We start from the raw sequence: 20,655 nt of genomic DNA, 5'->3' as shown, positions 1-20,655 counted from the left end.
ACCAGACTGCCTGTAGATGGAGATCTTCTATCAAGGACTAAATTCCTCTTCGCAGATCACTGCCAATGCGACAGCCACTGGTGGTCTGCTCGACAAAACATATGATGAGGCAAAGAGCATACTTGATCGCATTCCAAAAATCACGAGGATTGTCGGGAAAGCAATCAAAGATTAAGAATTAAAGATAATGACGCAAACAGTGGGGCAATTGCATCCCTGTAGAGCCAGATGACTGTGATGACGAGTTTAATTCAAGGCATCGTAACTAATAACACGGGAGCGAAGAAAGGGCAGGTCAGCGCAATTACTCAAACGACCACAAGTTGTGTCATTTGCGGAGATGCTCACCCGATTGAAGAATGCCCAACAAACCTGCATTCGGTATGCTTCATAAGAAATAATCCCTATTTCGATACATATAACCCCGGGTAGAAAAACCACCCAAATTTTGCATGGAAAAACCAACAACAAAGCTTTCAACTTGGGGCACAAAAATGAGGGCCACCTAGATTTTTTTGGCAAAACAACGGTCCAGCGCATAGCCAAGCTAGTAGCTCACAAACACCGCAATCTTCGTCGTTAGAGAGCTTGTTGAAGCAATACATTGAGAAAAACGAATCAATGCTTCAGAATCAAGCTACAACCATTAGAAATCTCGAAATTCAAATGGAACAAATTGCGGGCAAGCTGAAAAATAGACCGCAAGGAGCGTTACCGAGCTCAATTGAGCTCCCTCGCAATGCTGGGGGTAACGGGAAGGAATAATGCTTAGCAGTCTCTCTACTAAGCGACAACATGGCTGCGGATGTAGGGGAGAAGCCCATTGTGACCAACTTGAATGCGGTGACAACCAAAGACCCGTTGACCTATAGTTTGGAGAAGCCCAAGAAAATAGACCCTGAAGTTGCATCTACCCTTAAGCCTCTAGATCTTGAGGCAGAAGAAGTCCAACCACCAGCAACTCCACAAAGATTGAAAGACGAACAAAATGAGGAAGAAAAGATCGTGATAGTGGCTGCAATGCAAAATGCTATGATCCCACCTAAAATGGGCGACCGAGGAATCTTCACGAAACAATGCTCTATCAGAGGGACCTACAGTGGCCAAGCACTATGCGATCTTGGGGCAAGTATAAACATAATACCGCTACAATCTTCAAACAATTGAATGCCGACACACTTACGCTCACAAAGAAAACTCTTATGCTAGTGAATAGATCTCGAATACACCCTAAAGGAGAGTTGAAAAATGCCGTAATTTCAATCGATAAATTCATCCTGCCGGCAGACTTCCTCATTTTGGATTATAAAGCGGACGAAGATGTGCCTGTCATATTTGGACGACAATTCCTTTCAACCGATTGCGCTCAAATTGATGTGCGCAAGGGGGAAATTGTACTAAGCATTCATGGGGAAAAACTCCGAAGTAAGGCAGTAAAGATTCCAAAGGAGAAAGAAAACAAAGAAAAGCCACCATGGACGTGAACAAACCAGTCTGGAATAAGTGGTCCCTGAGTATTATATGATTCAACCTCATCAGGGACGCAATCCTTTTGAACATCCTTTTCCTGCTACATCATGAACTTTTATCATCTCGTTACTTATTATCGCAATTACCTTCTTGTTACCAGCATCGTTCTTATGTCTACAAAAAAAAAAAATTGTTGTTTTGTTTAAAATTATTTGACCCTTTTTTTTTTTGTTTACAACAATTAAGGCACAGGACTGCGGAGATGTCACTCTTTTCTTTAGTGTTTATTATTTTCCTAACCAACCCCCTCCACTAATTATCGTTACTATTTAGAATTTAGCTTAAGAGATACTAACTATTGTTCCCTATAGATTAAACCTGACTCAATATTAAGTACTACAGTTCAAATAGCCTTGGATGGTCATTGACAAGCTCATACTACCTTTATAATTAATATGAGTTTTTTTTTCTAAGTATACTAGGGATAAAAAAATTCAAACCGCAAACTTATTGATCGCTAACGCATATAGCATGCTAGTTCAACTACGTTTACTATGGCTAATCTATTTTATTACATATTTAGTTTAGAAATTATAAATTTTGAAATAAATTAATGTCTTAAAAAGAAACTAATATGCAAACAAATTGAATAATTTAATAGGAAATCATTGAGAATGAATGAAATATAGACAACTATTTTTTTTTTTTTTTTTTGAAAGCATATCAAATATCATTGACCAATGTATAAAAATCCATAATAACAACTAAAAGTGAATTAATGTTAAATATTAGATTATGTATTAATTAAAAAATTCAATAAAATATTAAAATTTATAATATTCTAATCAATAAGAAAAAATTAACTATATAGTTCAATTCCTCACTCAATTGTACTTCATTCAATACCATAGAATTGGATAACATGATTAATTAGGTTAATTTTGTATATTATTTTCGAATTGTTTTTATATAATCAATTATCAATTTAATATAAGAAAAAAATAGATGTAGAAAGCCAGGTATCTGATACTCTTAACACAAGTAAAGAAAATAAAAAAAAACCAAAAAAAACATGGGAATAACTAAATTCTCATGTGCTCTTTGAAAAATTATACCAAACAAGGAGCTATATAGTTGTCCCTTTTGCACTCTCATCTTCATTCCTATCTCCAATCTCTTAATCTAGATAACCTCTTACAATGGTAGGAGAAAGTGCGAGTTAGGTAAGTGCAACAATGATGTTTTTTCTTTGGAGTGTTATAGTTGATATTAAAAGGATTTAACATTTGGGGTGATTTGGAAATGATAAAAATTACTCTTTTTTTTTCTTTCTAAAACTGAGATGTTTGACAATAATGAGAAATTGATTTTGAGAATATCCAAAATCATTTATCCCATCACTTGGGAGATATATCCAAATGATTTTTACGCAATGATTCTACTTTTATATTTATCTCTTTAAAACATTCTTTGTCTCAAGTATTTTTTAATCTATAATGTAATTTTTTTTTCCTACTAATTTGATGATTCTAATACAACCTTTTAAGAAAAAACATTAATTATTTAAAAATAATTTTAATTAAATCTAAACCATTTGCACAACTATTATACTAAGAATACAATATTTATATGATTTACGAAAGTAACTATAATGAAGTAATTTAGCTCAAAACAATAATTCTAAAATTCATTTCAAATATATCCTTAAGTCATCATATTGATGATCCCACTTGAATTATATTGACATGTGAAATGAAAATTCAAATTGTAAGTTTGAGTTTCATTACTTTGTATGCAGAACATTTTTATACCTGCAAGAGAGCTCACAATAGCTTGGATTGATGATCCTCAATACTAGAAATGGACATTTATGGATATCGACGAGTAAAATTTACCCACATATTTATTAGTTCATACTAAAATATTATTTTGGTCCTCATACTTGAAATTTATTTAATTTTAGTTTTTCTCCTTTCAATAAATCTTAAATTTAATTTTTACTACTAGATTTTTCTTTATATATTTTGAAAATATATTCACGAACTATCAAAGTAATTGGCAAAATATTGATTTTGTGGATGTGTATTGTGTAAAAAACTTCCAGTGAGAAAGTTGAAGTTGAAGGGGTTCATTCGTCGAATTCGTCACTTAGATAATTTTCTCCATAGTTAGAAGTAGCCTTGTTTTTAGATTTTCTTTTATTTAAGGCGGAAGCGAGAGAAGCGATATTATGCCAAGAGATCGTTTTGGTGAGATTGGAAGAGTGACGCAAGTGTCGAGATCAGAGAGAGAACCAACTCCTGCGGAAGTAAGAATATCTTTTGAACAGAATAGAGTTAACAGTGTAAAAGCCTTGGGAAGCAAGGGATTTCTGCCAGGCTCTATATCCTTATCTTCCATTGTCATTTTGTACTTAAACTTATCTATAGAAATGGAATTTACTTCTTTATATCTGTTCACTCTCTGTTCATTACGCATGAGTAACTAAATCTGTCGAATGGGTTGAGAAGCACTTAGCTAGCATAACTAGGGATCTTCATTTTATGCAATTATCTTGTATTATGTATGCATCATTCGTCCATTAGATATACTCGAGAGGGTAGTCTAAGGATAGAATCTAGGCTTGAAAAAATCAGGTTAGAATCTAGGTTCGGGAGAGTGAGATTAGAACGCATAATCAAGAGATAGGAGCTTAAGAATAAGCACTATTTTCTATTAGCGCATCGCATGCATCCTAGAGATAGGTTATGATTATGTGCGGTCACCTTATCGTTGTGTGCATCTTGCATCATCGCATAGGTAAAAAGTAGAGACTTAGGAATAAGCTCTATGGACATTATCGCATTCATCACATGCGTTCTAGAACTAGGAGCTCGACATTTGCATTGGAAAATGATTTGCTGTTGCATGAGTGTAGAACGATCGCATAGTTTGACCCATTCCAAGGAAATGCTAGCTAAAGACCTTCTGAACCCATTCCTCCACATACTCAGTGTACCGACCGCATAATCGATCTTTTCTCAAATCCGCCGCATACTTTTTACACCATAAATAAATCCCCAAAAACAACTCTTTGATTTATTGGTTACCGCAAAGACTTCTTAGAAATTATCATCACATATCGTTTTCCCCAGTCTCTAAGTTCGACCCTGGTCTTACTAGAAAACTCAATGGGATTTATACTTGGATTCCACTGGGAAAACTTATTGCTCAATGCATTTCCATCACCGCATTTCATTCCATTATTTCATCGCATAAAATAACGCATCAAGTTTTTGGTACCGTTGCCAGGGTCTTCGGAAAGTCAGTGTGCTAACGATAATTTTTCTGATTTCTTTGCAGCTCTCAATCTCTTGTGAATTATGACCCGGAGATTGAGAAGACGTTCTGGCGAAGATTGAAAAATAGCCGCCAGCAACAACAACCAGATAAAGACAATATGGCAGAGCAGCATGGAAATAGAGCACCAAACGAAAACAATGTCATGGTGAATCAAATCCTCTGGCAAACGATCGCAATAGGCCCATTCGGGACTATGCATCGCCATACCTCTACGATATCTCCCCAGGAATCATGTGGCCTGCCCTTGATGGATCTCGATTCGAAATAAAACCGGTGGTGCTGTAGATGATCCAGACTGCTGGACAGTTCAGAGGAAGGCATGGCGAGGACCCGCACGCCCACCTTCGGAGCTTCATAGAAATCTGTAACACTCTTGTGTTCCCGAATATCTCTACCAAAGAAGTTCAACTAACTTTGTTCGTGATAAGGCACGAAAATGGGCTTATTCTCTTGAATTGGGAACAAGTGGTAGAGAAGTTTATGAAGAAATATTTCCCACCAACCGAGAATGCCAGGAGAAAGAAATTAATAACGAATTTTGAACAAGAAACTAATGAATCGCTCAGCGATGCTTGGGCGAGGTTTAAGAGGCTTGTAACAGACTGTTCATATAACGGCTTACCAGACTGCTTGCAGATGGAGATTTTTTACCACGGACTGAACCCTGCTTCGTAGACAGCTGCCAATGCGGCAGCAGCTAGTGGTCTACTTAACAAAACATATGAGGAGGCCAAAAATATACTTGATCGCATTTCCAAAAATCACGAGGACTTGCGAGAAAACGATCAAAGATTAAGAATTAAAGATAGTGACGTGAACAATGGGGCCATCACATCCCTTCAGAATCCAATGACTGCAATGATGAGTTTGATACAAGGCATCGCAATTAAAAGCACGGGAGCGAAAAAAGAGCAGGTCAATGGAATTGCTCAACGACCACAAGTTGTGTCATCTATGGAGACGCTCATCCGTTGGAAGAATGCCAAGGAAATCCGCAGTCATTATGTTTCATAAAGAATCATCCCTACTCCGATACATACAACCCTGGGTGGAGAAACCACCCAAATTTCGCGTGGAAAAATCAACAACAAAGCTTTCAACCAGTGGCGCAAAGAAGGGCCACCTGGATTTTTCCCACGAACCAACGATCCAATGCATAACCAAGAAAGTAGCTAGCAGACACCACAACCTTCATCCTTAGAGAGCTTATTGAAGTAGTACATTGAGAAGAACGAATCAGTGCTTCAGAATCAAGCAACGTTCATTCGAAATCTCAAAATTCAGTTGGGACAAATTGCGGGCGAGCTCAAAAATAGACCACAAGGAGCTTTACCGATCTCAACTGAGCTTCCTCGCAACATTGGGTGTACTGAGAAGGAACAATGCTTAGCAGTCTCCTTGCTAAGCGACAAAATGACTACGGAAGTAGGGGAGAAACCCATTATAACCAACTCGAATGCGGTGACAACCGAGGACCCGTTGACTTATAATTCGAAAAAGCCCGAAAAGATGAATCCCGAAGTTGCATCCACTCTTAAGCCTTTATAACATGAGGCAGAAGAAGTCCAGTTACCACCAGTCCCTCAAAGATTGAAAGAGAAATAAAATGATGAAGACAAGATCGCGACAAAGGCAGTACGCAAAATGCTATGTTCCAACCAAAAATGTGCAACCCATGAATCTTTACGATTCCATGCTCCACTGGAGGGGTCTATAGTGGCCAAGCACTATGCGATCTTGGGACGATTATAAACGTAATGTCACTATCAATCTTCAAGCGATTGAATATGGGAAAACTCACGCCCACGACAGAGATTCTCTTGCTTGCGGATAAATCCCGAATACATACTGAAGGAGAGTTGAAAGATGTCGTAATATCAATTGATAAATTCAACTTGCCGGCAGACTTCATCATTTTGGATTATAAAGCAGACGAAGATGCGTCCATCATATTAGAACGACCATTCCTCTCGACCGGTCGTACCCAAATTGATGTGCGCAAGGGGGAGATTGTTATGAACATTAATGGGGAAAAGCTCCAGATTAAGGTAGTGAGGATTTCAGAGGACATAGAAAAGAAGAAAAAGCCACCGTGGACGTAAAAAGTCCAGCTTGTACCGTAAAATAAGCAGTCCCTGAGTCATTATGTGATTCAACCTCATTAGGGACGCAATACTTTTGAATATCCTTCTTCTACATCAATACTTCATGAACTTTCATCACCTTGTTATTATCTGTTATCACATATTTACTTATTTGTTTAAAAAAAAAAAAAGCGAGAAAATTTTGTTAACTTTTTTAATTATTACCCTCTCAATGGTTTCTTTGAAAACGATCAAGGTATACGATTGCGAAGGTGCTACACGAAGACGCAACTACTTTATTTCGTCACCACATTGCAAAGAAATAAGATCGCTGCAAAGCAGGATGATCAACAAATAATGTGATCAACAGCGCAAATTTGGGGATTGTCTTTTTCCTTGACTTTATTCCAAATTCTACACTATCGCATCGCATTTTAATTTTGAAAATTTTATCACCACATCCTCTTTTGTTACCGCAATCATTTAACATTGATAAATTTAGTCAGTCACCGCATGTTTTCTCTTTGCTAATTATGATCTCAATGATGAAACACATGCTTCTATTTTTTTCATGTAAACTAGAGTCAACTTAATTTTAGGACAGTCACCTCATGAAATATTTTTAAAAGTTAGTGGTCTGCTAGTTTTCTTTCAAACTGAACCTTTACCAAACTTCCTAAGAACATCGCATGAATTCTTTCAATCTTTTGGCAATGAGGATATTGTCGCATTTTAAATTTGGGGGTGAGGTATTTATTTTCAACCTTGCTATTTTTAGCTGTACAAAAAAAAAGCATCATAACGTTGCGATTGGATCCTACTTATAATTGGATGTCCGCATGACACATGTGGGGGAAAGCAAGAACGAAGGTAGGAATCGTGATCAACGCATAAATAAATGACTGCAACTCCGCTGCCGAGTAGGTATGAGTTTAGTCTGAGAAAGACCACCTTGCTCGTAGTTGGATGTCTGAATGACACATGTGGGGGCAAACCAAAATGAAGATGAGGTACTTGGATCAGCGCAATGTCAGAGAAAAATAATAATGTAAAAAATATGCAAGGATACAAATCATTTAACACCCCAGTGAAAAAGTTTTTTTTTTTTTTTTTGAAAAAAATCATGCAATGTCATGGAATCTAGTAAAGTCTTTTTGAAGGTTAAACTTGTGGTCCCTAGGTCTTAGAAATATTTTAAGAAGAGACTTAAATAAGAATTAAGAAAATTTATGTATATAGTATTTGAATGAAGTATCCGTGAAAAATTTAAGAAAAGAGATTGCAGTCGACTTTCTAAAGAAAATCTTTAGCTTATGCTTGAGGACAATCATTGTTTAAATTTGGGGGTGTGATAACGGGTAGAAATGCACATTATTACAGTACTAAGTTATTAAACAATGAAGGTTTGCGTTGATAAAATATATAAGATTGCGTCCAAAAAGCATAAAGTTCATGACATTATGGTCGCATGCATTCATCGCATGAAAACAGTTAACTTTTGCATTTTTATGTAGAATATGCGTTGACGCAAGACGGAAAATGCAATCACAACCAATCGACGGTCGAACGCAGTGTTACCGCAAGGCTTTGCAGTGATTTATGCTTACAAACATCTGCTCAAGAAGGATTATTGCATAGAGCCGGTGTAACTTGGTTGGCGTATCTGGGTGAAAAGCATAATAAATCACGACGGGACAGAAAGTTGATGATGATCGAGTTCGAATTAAGTTGATAAGCCGCTAACGAACTACTGTAGCAAGTACACTCAACTTTTCAGTGAAAAATATTTGGTGCATCAGATAGAGAATTAATGCCATCCCATCAGTGCAATCATAAGAGAGAAGAAGCCTTCCACCCTAAAGCTCTATAAATACCGAAGACAACCTTCAGAGAAGCGGTTCGTTCGTCGAGTTCGACATTTAGATAATTTTCTCCATAGTTAGAAGTAGCCTTGTTCTTAGATTTTCTTTTATTTAAGGCAGAAGCGAGAGAAGCGAGATTGTGCCGAGAGATTTTTCTGGTGAGCTTGGAAGAGTGCCAGAAGTGTCGAGATCAGAGAGAGGGCCAACTCCTGCGGAAGCAGGAATATCTTTTGAACATAATAGAGTTAACTGTGTAAAAGCCTTAGAAAGTAAGGAATTGCTATCAGGCTCTCTATCCTTATCTTCCATTATAACTTTGTACTTCAACTTATCTATAGAAATAGAATTTACTTCTTTATATCTGTTCACTTTCTGTTCATTATGCATAAGTAGCTAAATCTCTCAAATGGGTTGAGAAGTACTTAGGTAGCACAACTGGGGATCTTCATTCTATGCGATTATCTTGTATTATGTATGCATCATTCGTCCATTAGGGATACTTGGGAGGGTAGTCTAAGGACAGAATCTAGGCTTGGAAAAGTCAGGTTAGAATCTAGGCTTGGGAGAGTCAGATTAGAATGCATAATCAAGAGATAAAAGCTTAGGAATAAGCACTGTTTGCTATTAACGCATCACATGCATCCTAGAGATAGGTTATGATTGTGTGCGGTCACCTTGTCGTTGTGTGCATCTTGCATCATTGCATAGGTAAAAAGTAGAGACTTATGAATAAGCTCTATGGACATTATCGCATTCATCACATGCATCCTAGAACTAGGAGCACGACATTTGTATTGGAAAATGATTTTCTGTCGCATGAGTGTAGCATGATCGCATAGTTTGACCCATTCCCGGGAAATGCTAGCTAAAGACCTTCTCAACCCGTTCCTCCGCATATTCAGTGTATCTACCGCATAATCAATCTTTTCTCAAATCTGCCGTATACTTTTTATACCATAAACAACAACCCAAAAAAAACTCTTTGATTGATTGGTTACCGCGAAGTCTTCTTAGACATTATCACCGCATTTCGTTTTCCCTAGTCCCTAAGTTCAACCGTAGACTTACCAAGAAACTCTGTGGGATTTAGACTTGGATTCTACTGAGAAAACTTGTTGCTCAACGCATTTCCATCACCGCATTTCATTCCATTATTTCATTGCATAAAATAACGCATCAAGAAGCTATCACCTGGCATTACATATGAAATAGTGTTTCATGTATTGCTAAAGGAATCTACCTACGGTTGGAAAAATCCTGTTAACCTCAAACTCAAACGGCCAGATGAGTTAACAATTGTGACCAATGAATCTCTAGAGAATAAGCCAAAAGATATATGGTTTCAGATCAAGGTCGGCGAAGTCAAGGTCGACAATGGTGTCGGGAAGTTGGCGTTTACCTTGTATGAATATGGACAGTATTGGAAGTCGGGGTTAGTTGTTAGAGGTGCTGAAATTCTACCACAATTAACAGTTTCGGTATGCTCTTTTTAATAAACTTCTTTGGAATGTTATAGTTGTTATTAGAAGGATTTAACAGTACGTTTGAAAATGATTTTGAAACGACTAAAACTTATTTTCTTCTAAAACTTATAGTGTTTCATATTTGAAAAGATGTCTTCCTCTTCACTTTATTTTGTTCTAAATTTATAGAGAAACTGTATTTTTCTTTTCAAAATTTTTGTCCATTTTAATTTATCTCTATTTTCCTCTAATTTTTCTCATCTCCTTAATTTCCTCTCTCTAAATCTTTACAATGTTTACCTCCAATTTGATTTTATTTTTTAAAAAATCAATATAATTTTTCTCAGTGTTTCTTTATCTGTAAAACATTCTCTCCATTTAGTCTTTTTTCTAATCTAAAATGTGATGTTTTTTTTTACCAGTAATTTGATGATTCTAATACTACCTTTTAAAATCAAACCTTATTTAGTTAAAAAAAAATTAATTAAATTTAAACCATTTATATAAATATGTTACCGAGAATATTTATATGATGTATCACACTATTATGAAACTAATTATAATCAAATAATTTATCTCAAAACAATGATTCTAAAATTCATCTCAAGCATACCCATTAAGTCATCAATATTTTAGGAAAATTCAAATTTAATTGACCAGAATTATATTGACATGAGAAGGAAAATTTCAAATCATTACTTTGTATGCAGAACATTATTATACCTGCAAGAAACCTCGCAATAGCTTGGAGTGAAGATCCTCAATACTGGAAATGGACATTTATGGAGATCGACGGGTATAATTTAACTACATATTTATTAGTCCAAAACTAAAATATCATTTCGGTCCTTATACTTCGAAATTTTTTTTAATTTTAATTTTTCTCCTTTCAATAAATCTTAAATTTAATTCTTACCGCTAGATTTTTCTTTATAAATTTTTAAAATATATTCACGAACTATCAAAGTAATTGGAAAAATATTGATTTTGTGGGTGTGTAATATGTAATAAACTTGCAGTAAGAAAGTTGAAGTGGCTGAACTTATATATGTATGGTGACTAAATGTTCATGGGAGTATCAAGGTAGAGAAGCTATCACCTGGCATTACATATGAAATAGTGTTTCATGTATTGCTAAAGGAATCTCGCTACGATTGGAAAAATCCTGTTAACCTCGAACTCAAGTGGCCTGATGAGTTAACATTTGTGACAAATGAATCTCTAGAGAATAAGCCACGAGATGTATGGTTCCAGATCAAGATCGGGGAAGTCAAGGTCGACGATGGTGTCGGGGAGTTGATGTTTACCTTGTATGATCATGGAAATTATGTTAAGTATGGGTTGGTTGTGAGAGCTGCTGTAATTCAATCAAAGTGACCACAATGCACTCACAACTTCTTTCTCTAGCTCATCAAACTACATACTTGTATTTTGGTTTAAATAAAATAGAGATATACACTAGCTTGTTTTATTATAATTATGAATACAATGATAATGTAATACCTAGTATGACAAAAGATATAGAAAATAAATATATATAATATATGTACAGCCTTTCACTTACAGTACTTTTTATTTTATATATATTATAAAGGTTTAAATACTACTTTGGCGTCGAACCTTACGCACTTCTTTAAAGTATATTCATATAGTAGAAACAACGAGTGTCACAACTGCCCCCTGATTACTAATACCTCCGGAAGGAGGATTACCCCTTCTAAAATATTATACATACCTTCTTTTTAACTTGAACATGCTTTTTACTCTTATAACAATAGTGTGGTAAAAACCTAAGCATACATGACAATAGTTTGGTAAAAACCTAAACAATGTGAATAAAAATTATCTAAAGCCTATCATAGATCGTCATCATCACAAAACAAGTAGCAAAATCATCATACAATAAAAACTCAACCACAAAGTCAGAGCTCAATTAATAATGCAATCCATGTGGCCAAGCTATGATGAAAGTAAGGATTCCACTTCGAGTGTCCGAGGCAAGAAGAAGGAAAAAGGAAATAATGTGAAAAAAAGGCCTAGAAAATGTTTAAGTTTGGGGGTGACGAAATTTTGTACTTCGTGTTGACTTTAGTGATTGGGAAAGTTGCAGTACGTTTAAGTTTTCAATAGGGTCGATTACTAGTAGCAAGGTTACTTGGACATGAAATGCATATTTTTAGGCCTTTATTTGCATACATTTACTCAGAAAAATGGACTCTTGCATGTGTTTTACCCTAAGTTTAGCCTTAATGAGCTAAAATGAGCTCATGAGGGTCTTAATGAGTTTAAAAGTTGTTATTTACGAATTTTTAGGTGATTTAGTAGATTTTGGCAGGTGATTTTTATCAGATTTAAGATTTCTTTTTAATGTAGTTGCATCAATGAGCCCTAATTTTCCAAAATTAAACCTACTCAAATATGGTTGTGACTTTTGCACTCCAAGTAGTTGTTCAGCCCAAATTTCACCTAGTAAACCTTCAAATTACAACCTTTGTAGAATCCATCCCAATCTTCCTCTCCCGAGCTCGATTGACACCACCAATGGAAAATCCTCGCTATTCTCCTATGGAAGAACACGGTGATGGGACCGTTTTGTTAGTGAAAACAAGGGAACTTCACTTTAATAAAAAGAGAGTAAAGAGATTTAGGTGGAAGAGTTTTGGTCAAAAGTCAAAGAAGCATTAGATTTTACAATATTGAAAGACCAAACTATTTATAGAAAAAATATATGCAAAATCCTATCTTGCATGTTTTCTGATGCTTATTTTTATGAAGTGAAATTATGGATGATATGCGACGGTGAAATTGTATTGAGCAATCAAGTTTCCTCTGTAGAATCTAAGTGTAAACTCCACTGAGTTTCTTGGTAAGTCTAGGGTCGAACTCAGGGACTTGTGAAAACAGATTGTGTTGGTAATTTTTCAGGAAAACTTTGCAGTAACCATTAACTCAATTAATTGTTGTTTTGTTGTTGATTGCGTTAATGAAAAATAGACAAATGCGACAGATTTGAGAAAAGTCAGTTGTGTGATAGATACACTGAGTATGCGGATGAACAGGGTGAGAAGATCTTTAGCTAGCATTACTTGGGAATGCGTCGAACTATGCGATCATGCTATAACCATGCATGGCAAGTCATTTTCCAATGCAAATACGATGCTCCTAAGTCTAGGACGCATGTGTTGAATGCAAAACTATCCATAAAACTTATTCTGAAGTCTCTACTCTTTTCCTATGCGATGATGCAAAATTCATAAAGGCAAGGTGACTGCATACAATCATATCCTATCTCTAGGATGCATGCGATGCGTTGATAACAAATAGTGCTTATTCCTCAGCTCCTATCTCTTGATTATCCGTTAATCTAACTCTCCCGAGCCTAGATTCTAACCTGACCTTCCCAACCCTAAATCCCTCCTTAGACTACCCTCTTGAGTATCTCTAATGGACGAATGAAGCATACATAATATAAGATAATCACATAGAATGAAGATTCCCTAGTTGTGCTAGCTAAATGCTTCTTAACCCATTCAACTGATTTAACTACTCATGCATAAATAACAGAGAGTGAATAGATATAGAGAAGTAGATTCCATTTTGATAAATGAGTGGAGTACAAAATAACAATGGAAGTTAAAAGTAGAGAGCCTAGTAGCAATTCCTTGCTAACCGAGGTTTTTACACTGTAAGTCTCTATTCGGTTCCAAAGATGTTCTTGCTTCCACAGGCGTCAGCCCTCTCTCTGTCCTTGAAGCTTCTGGTGCTCTCCCAAGCTTACTAGAATGATCTGTCAACACCACCTTCCTCTCTCACGTCCGCCTTAAAACGAAAGGACAACTATGAACAAAGACATGTGAAGCGAAGTATGAAATTTTGAACTGCTGAACTCCTTTTCTGAAGGTTGCCCTTGGTATTTATCGAACATCTAGGGTGAACGGCGGCTTCTCTCTCATGATTGCACACTTGGGACGGCTTTAATTCCTCTGACTGATGCGCCGAATATTTTTCACTGTAAAGCTGAATGTACTTGTATCGTTAGCGGCTGTCAACTTAATTCGGATTCGACTATCATCAGCTTTCTATCCCATCCCGACAAATTAGCCTTTCACCCAGATGCACTCACCATGTTGCACTAACCATGTTGCGGTAATCCTTCTCGGGCAAATGTTTGCGAACATGATCACCGCAAAGCCTTACGTTAATGCTGCGCCCGACCAATGATTTTCTATGATCACAATTTTTGCCTTGCGTCAACGCATATTCTGCATAAAAACACAAAAATCAACTATTTTCCTATGTGATGAACGCATGCAGTCGCAATATTATGAAATTGATGCTTAATGGATGCAATTTAACATGTTCTATCAACGCAAGCCAACATTACTTAAGAACTTAGCACTATGATAACGTGCATTTTCTACCCGTTATCACACCCCCAAATTTAAACAATGCTTGTCCTTAAGCATAAGCTAAAGATTTCCTTTAGCAAGTCAACCACAATGTTCTTTTCCTAGATTTCGTAAGGATACTTCGTTCAAATCCTATATACCAAAGTTTCCTTAAGTCTTATTCAAGTCTCTTCTCAAAATATTTCTAAGACTTAGGGACTGCAAGCTTAACCTTCAAAATGACTTTACTAACTTCCGGAACATCGCATGATTTATTTCAAAGCAAAAAGAATTTTTTTTTTCATTGGGGTGTCAAAGGATTTTACCCTTGCATATTTCTTGTCATTGTTATATATATATATATATATATATATATATATATATATATCTTTGACCTTGCGCTGATCTGAGTGCCTTGCCTTCGTTTTGGCTCGCCCCCACGTGTGTTATGCGGACATCCAACTACGAGCAATACACTCGTCCTCAGACTAAACTCATACCTACTTGGCAGCAGAGTTGCGGTCATTTATTTATGCGTTGATCCTGGTGACTTACTTTCATTTTGGCTTGCCCCCACGTGTGTCATGCGGACATCCAACTACGGGTAAGTGTCCTTCACAACTTAACTCTTATCAACATGGGTTTCCCATTGCGTTGACAGTGGAGATACCTCACCCCCAAATTTAAAATGCGGCAATGTCCTCATTTCCAAAAGATTGAAATGAGTCATGCGATGTTCTTAGACAGCTTCGTAAAAAGAGTTTGAAAGAAAGCTGTCAAACCCTTGACTTCTAGAAATATTTTATGAGGTGACTATATTAAAGTTAAGATGACTCTAGTATATACGAAAGGAATAGAAGCATGTTTTTCATCATTGAAATCATACTTTGCAAAGAAATAGCATGCGGTGATTTACTAAATTTATCTATGTCAAATGACTGCGGTAATCAAAGAGGATGTAGAGATAAAACTTTAAAAAACTAACATGTGATGCGATATCGAAAAATTTGAAATAAAGGTAAGGAAGAATACACCCCCAAATTTGCGTTGTTGCCCGCATTGTATATTGACGCATCCATCTTTGCGGCGATCTCTCTTCTATGGATTGCGGTGATGGAGTGAGATAATTTGCTGCTTTATGTAACATCTCTGCAATCTTGTGCCTTAATCGTTGTAAACAACCAGTGAGAGGGTCAAATGATTTTACACAAAACAACATGTTTCTTTTTTCATGTTTTTTTTAGAAGTAATAATGAGTAAAATGCAGATAGATAACTAATGAATAAAGTGATGAAGGAATGAGAGTTCAAGAATCAAACAAAGTGTATTCCAGGTTTTTTAGCTTCACAGAGGTCTTTTCTGGCTGGAAATCACATCTGAATATGCCTTAACTCGCTGTCCATTAACCTTAAATGTACGGCTTCCATCCTCAGTGATCAGCTCCACCGCACCATTTTGGAATATTTCTTTAATGATGAAGGGTCTGGACCAGCGTGATTTTAATTTTCCTGGAAAGAGCCGTAGACGTGAGTTGAAGAGTAAGACCTTTTGCCCGACTTGGAGGTTTTTGTCGCATATGTGTTTGTCATGCCAGCACTACGCTCTTTATAAATCTTCACATTTTCATAGCGTTAATCCTCCATTTTTCTCGCTCGACCAGTTGCATTTTTCACGCTTCTCCTACCTTCTTCAAATCAAAGTTCAGCTTCTTCATCGCCCCCAGTGCCTTATATTCCAGTTCCAAAGGCAAATGACACGCCTTACCAAATACCAATGCATATGGGGACATACCTATTGGTGTTTAAATGCAGTCCAGTATGCCCACAATGCATCATCAAGCTTTGTTGCTCAATCTCTTCGCAAAGGCCTTACTACCTTCTCGAGTATCAGCTTAATTTCCCGATTGGACACGTCGGCCTGACCATTCATCTGTGGGTGGTTTGCGGTAGCCACTTTGTGGAGAATGTTGTATTTGCGCAGTAGCTCCTTGATATTATGGTTGACAAAGTGGGACCCTTCATCACTTATGATGGCACGGGGAGTGCCAAAACGAGTGAAAATATTTTTCTTCAAGAATTGGGAGACGAACGTCGCATCGCTTGTGGTGCATGCTATTGCCTTTACCCATTTGGATACATAATCGACGGCTAATAAAACTTAATGTTTACCATTTGAAGGAGGGAATGGTCCCATGAAATCAATCTCCCAAATGTCGAACAATTCAAGCTCTAACATGGTGTTCATTGGCATTGCATGTTTCTATTAAATGTTACATGTGCATTGGCACGGATCGCACTTCATGGCACAGTCAGCTGCATCCTTAAACAATGTGGGCCAAAAGAATCCACTCTGTAAAACTTTAGCTGTGGTGCGCTATCCTCCGAAGTGCCCACCATATGGTGAGTTGTGACATTGTGAAATATGCGTTGTTGAGCAGCATTTGGTACGCATAATCACAAAATCTGGTCTGCCCCTCTTTTATAATGATTCGACTCATCCCAATAATAATGTATGCATTCATGTTTGAGCTTCTTCTGTTGGTGGTAGGTATAATCTTCAAGAAATTGCTCGTAAACTAGATAATTGACTACTTCCTCTCTTGGTGGTAAGTGTAATCTTCAAGAAATTGCTCGTAAACCAGATAATTTACTCTGTCTGCATACCAGGGAAATTCTTCAATATGGAACAGCTGCTCATCCGAGAACACCGCACTCACCTCAGACTCATTGCGGTCAACCTCAGGATTTTCCAATCTAGACAAGTGATCCATAACTTGGTTCTCTGACCCCTTTTAATCAATTATTTCTATGTCAAATTCTTGAAGGAGGAGAACCCATCTGATCAACCTTGGCTTTGCGTCTTTCTTTGTCATTAAGTACTTTATTGCAGAATGATCAGTATGGATGAGTACCTTTGTCCCCAGCATATATGCTCGAAATTTTTCCAATGCAAAAACTACCACCAGAAGCTCTTTCTCTGTGGTGGTATAATTTGTCTGAGCAGGATTTAATGTTTTACTAGCATATGCGATGGGATGCAAGATTGTTTTTCTCTTTTGTGCCAGAGCTGCTCCCATCACATACCCACTTGCATCGCACATAATTTCAAAAGGAAGTGTCCAGTCAGGTGCAATTAGTACGGGTGCGGTAATCAGCACATTCTTCAAAACTCGAAATGCATTGAGGCAGTTGTTATCAAAATCAATTTTTCTGTTAGCCTCTAACAACGAACTCAATGGTTGTGCTATTTTCGAAAAATCTTTGACAAAGCATCTGTAGAATCCTGCGTGCCCCAAGAGGCTTCGTATAGCCTTCACGCTTGTTGGAGGTGGAATTTTTTCAATTGCTTCGATTTTTGCTTTGTCCACCTCCAACCCATCCCTGGAAACCTTGTGTCCCAACACTATGCCCTCCTTCACCATGAAATGGCATTTTTCCCTGTTAAGCACCAGATTCGTCTCTTCGCATCTCTTCAATCTTCTCCAAGTTGGCTAGATAGACTTCATAGATGTTCCCATAAACAGAGAAGTCGTCCATAAAAATTTCAATAGAGTCCTCGAGATAATCTGAAAAGATGACCATCATACAGAGGCTGAACAGCATGCGGCGAAAAGCAAAGATGATTGGCGCATTGCAGAGGCCGAAGGCATGCGGCACAAAGCAAAGGTCCCATATAGGCAGGTGAATGTGGTCTTGTCTTGGTCTTCTAGAGCTATCATAATCTGGTTGTACCCAGCATAACCATCCAGAAAGCGATAAAAGTCATTTCCAGCTAGACAATCTAGCATTTGATCAATGAATGATAGAGGAAAATGATCTTCCTTTGTGGTCGCGTTCAGCTTGCGGTAATCCATGTAAATGCACCACCCAGTGATAGTCCTTTGCGGTATTAATTCATTGTTTTCATTTGGGACTACCGTCATGCCGCCCTTTTTCGGAAAACACTGCACGGGGCTGACCCACATGCTATCTACTATAGGATAGATAATGCCCACATCTAACCATTTAATAATTTCCTTCTTGATGACCTCTTTTATCGCAAGGTTGAGTCTGTGTTGATGTTCGATCATTGCTTTGTGGTCCTTTTCAAGACGAATGCGGTGCATACAATACGCAGGGCTAATTCCTCTAATCTCGGCGAGCGTCCAACCAATTGCTCACACATGTTTCTTAGAATGCTCATCAACACATTCTTCAGGTCTTTTGTTGAGCTCAGAGGAAATAATAATAGGTAACTTCTCATTCTGCCCCAAAAATACGTATTTCAAATGGGTCGGTAGGGTCTTTAATTCAAGTGTTGGTGGTTCTACTAGGGAAGGTTGCGTGGTTTTTCTTTCTTCTTTTTCTGTTGGCTCTTCTTCTTGGTTTGCGATCATTTTTTCTTCCTTGCTTGTTTTTGTCATGATCAAATTATAGGCAGCAACAGATGCGCTGACATCCTCTTCTTCATTCTCTTCATCAAACTTTTCTTCTTCAATCGAATTCTGGTCATCATCTGAGTCATACAGGTCTTCTTCATCCAGAAACTTCATGGCACGAATTATGTTAAACTTGAGCTTCTTTCCATTGATACTCAAAGTGATCTCCCCTTTATGCACACCAATCTGAGCACGACCTGTTGATAGAAATGGTTGCCCTAGAATGATGGGCACATATTTGTCAGTCTCGTAGTCTAAAATGATGAAGTCGGCTGGTAGGATAAATTTGTCAATGGTTATTAGCACGTCCTTCACCTTTCCCTCTCGATGCACTAGAGATCTATCGACCAGTTGGAGAGTCACCGTTGTAGGCACAAGCTGCCCCACATTCAGTTGCCTAAAGATTGACAGAGGCATCAAATTTATTCTGGCTCCCAGGTCACACAAAGCTTGCCCAATGTATAGTCCTCCTATGGAGCAAGGAATAGTAAAGCTCCAAGGATCGCTCATCTTTGGTGGAATGATTGATTTTGAACTCTGAGTTAGTGCCACCATGGAAAACTTACCAGCTCCCCTCTTCTTAGTTACCATATCCTTCAAAAACTTCGCATAGGCAGGCATTTCCTCAATCGCTTCACTAAAAGGAATATTAACATGTAATTGTTTTAACATAGACAGGAAACGTTGGTACTGTACCTCTTCGTTCTTTTTCTTCCTTAGTCTCTATGGGAAAGGAGGTAACTGCACTTTCACGGTCCCCATCTCAATTGGCTTTAAGGTCGTTGATGATGGGTAGAAATGCACGTTATCATAGTGCTAAGTTATTAAACAATGTTGATGAAATATGTTAAATTGCGTCCATTAAACATAAATTCTATAATATTGCGGTCGCATGCATTCAGCGCATTAGAACTTTTGATTTTTGTATTTTTCGGCAGAATATGCGTTAACGCAATGCAAGATTGCGATCGTAGGAAATCATCGGTCGAGCACAACTTCATCGTAAGACTTTGTGTTGATCATGCTTGCAAACATTCGCCCAAGAAGGATCGTCGCAACTTGATCAGTGCAACACAGTGGGCGCATTGGGTGAAAGGCCAATTAAGAGCGATGGGATAGAAAGCTAATGATAGTCGAATCTTAATTAAGTTGACAGCTGATAACGGTCACAAAGTATATTTAGCTTTATCGGTAGCAATAATTCGACGCGTCGATCAGGAATTAAAGCTATCCCATCTGTACAACCGGGAGAGAGAAGTCGCCTTTCATCATGGATGCCCTATAAATACCAAGTGCATTCTTCAGAAAAAGGGTTCATGATATATATAACCACTTCATTGTCTTCTGTTCATAGTTTTTCTTCCATTTTTAAGGTGGAGCAAGGGAAGAGTGGCAGTGCCGGAGATCGCCCAAGGCAACTCAAGATAGAACCTTAGGGCGTAAGAGCAGAGAGCGGGTCGACTCTCATGAGAGCGAGAATTTCTTTAGAGCACGAGTAGAAACAGTGTAAACGCCTGGCAACAAGAAATTGCTACTAGGCTATTTACTATACTTGCGTTGTTATTTTGTACTTCATCTTCATATCTATTCAATGGAAGTTCTATTTCTACATCTGTTCATTCTCTTAAT

The 20,655-nt window shown here is 37.4% G+C and overlaps 1 pseudogene; it reads left to right on the top strand.

The window, feature by feature from the left end:
- Positions 1-2,669: 2,669 nt before the first annotated feature.
- On the top strand, positions 2,670-11,598 carry LOC120069797 (uncharacterized; annotated as a pseudogene).
- Positions 11,599-20,655: the final 9,057 nt, after the last annotated feature.

The sequence above is a fragment of the Benincasa hispida genome, chromosome 8 (genome assembly GCF_027475165.1).
Source record: "Benincasa hispida cultivar pf3 chromosome 8, pf3_genome.v1.1, whole genome shotgun sequence".
In the NCBI taxonomy this organism is placed as follows: domain Eukaryota; kingdom Viridiplantae; phylum Streptophyta; class Magnoliopsida; order Cucurbitales; family Cucurbitaceae; genus Benincasa; species Benincasa hispida.
This window is presented reverse-complemented; position numbering and strand designations above follow the sequence as displayed.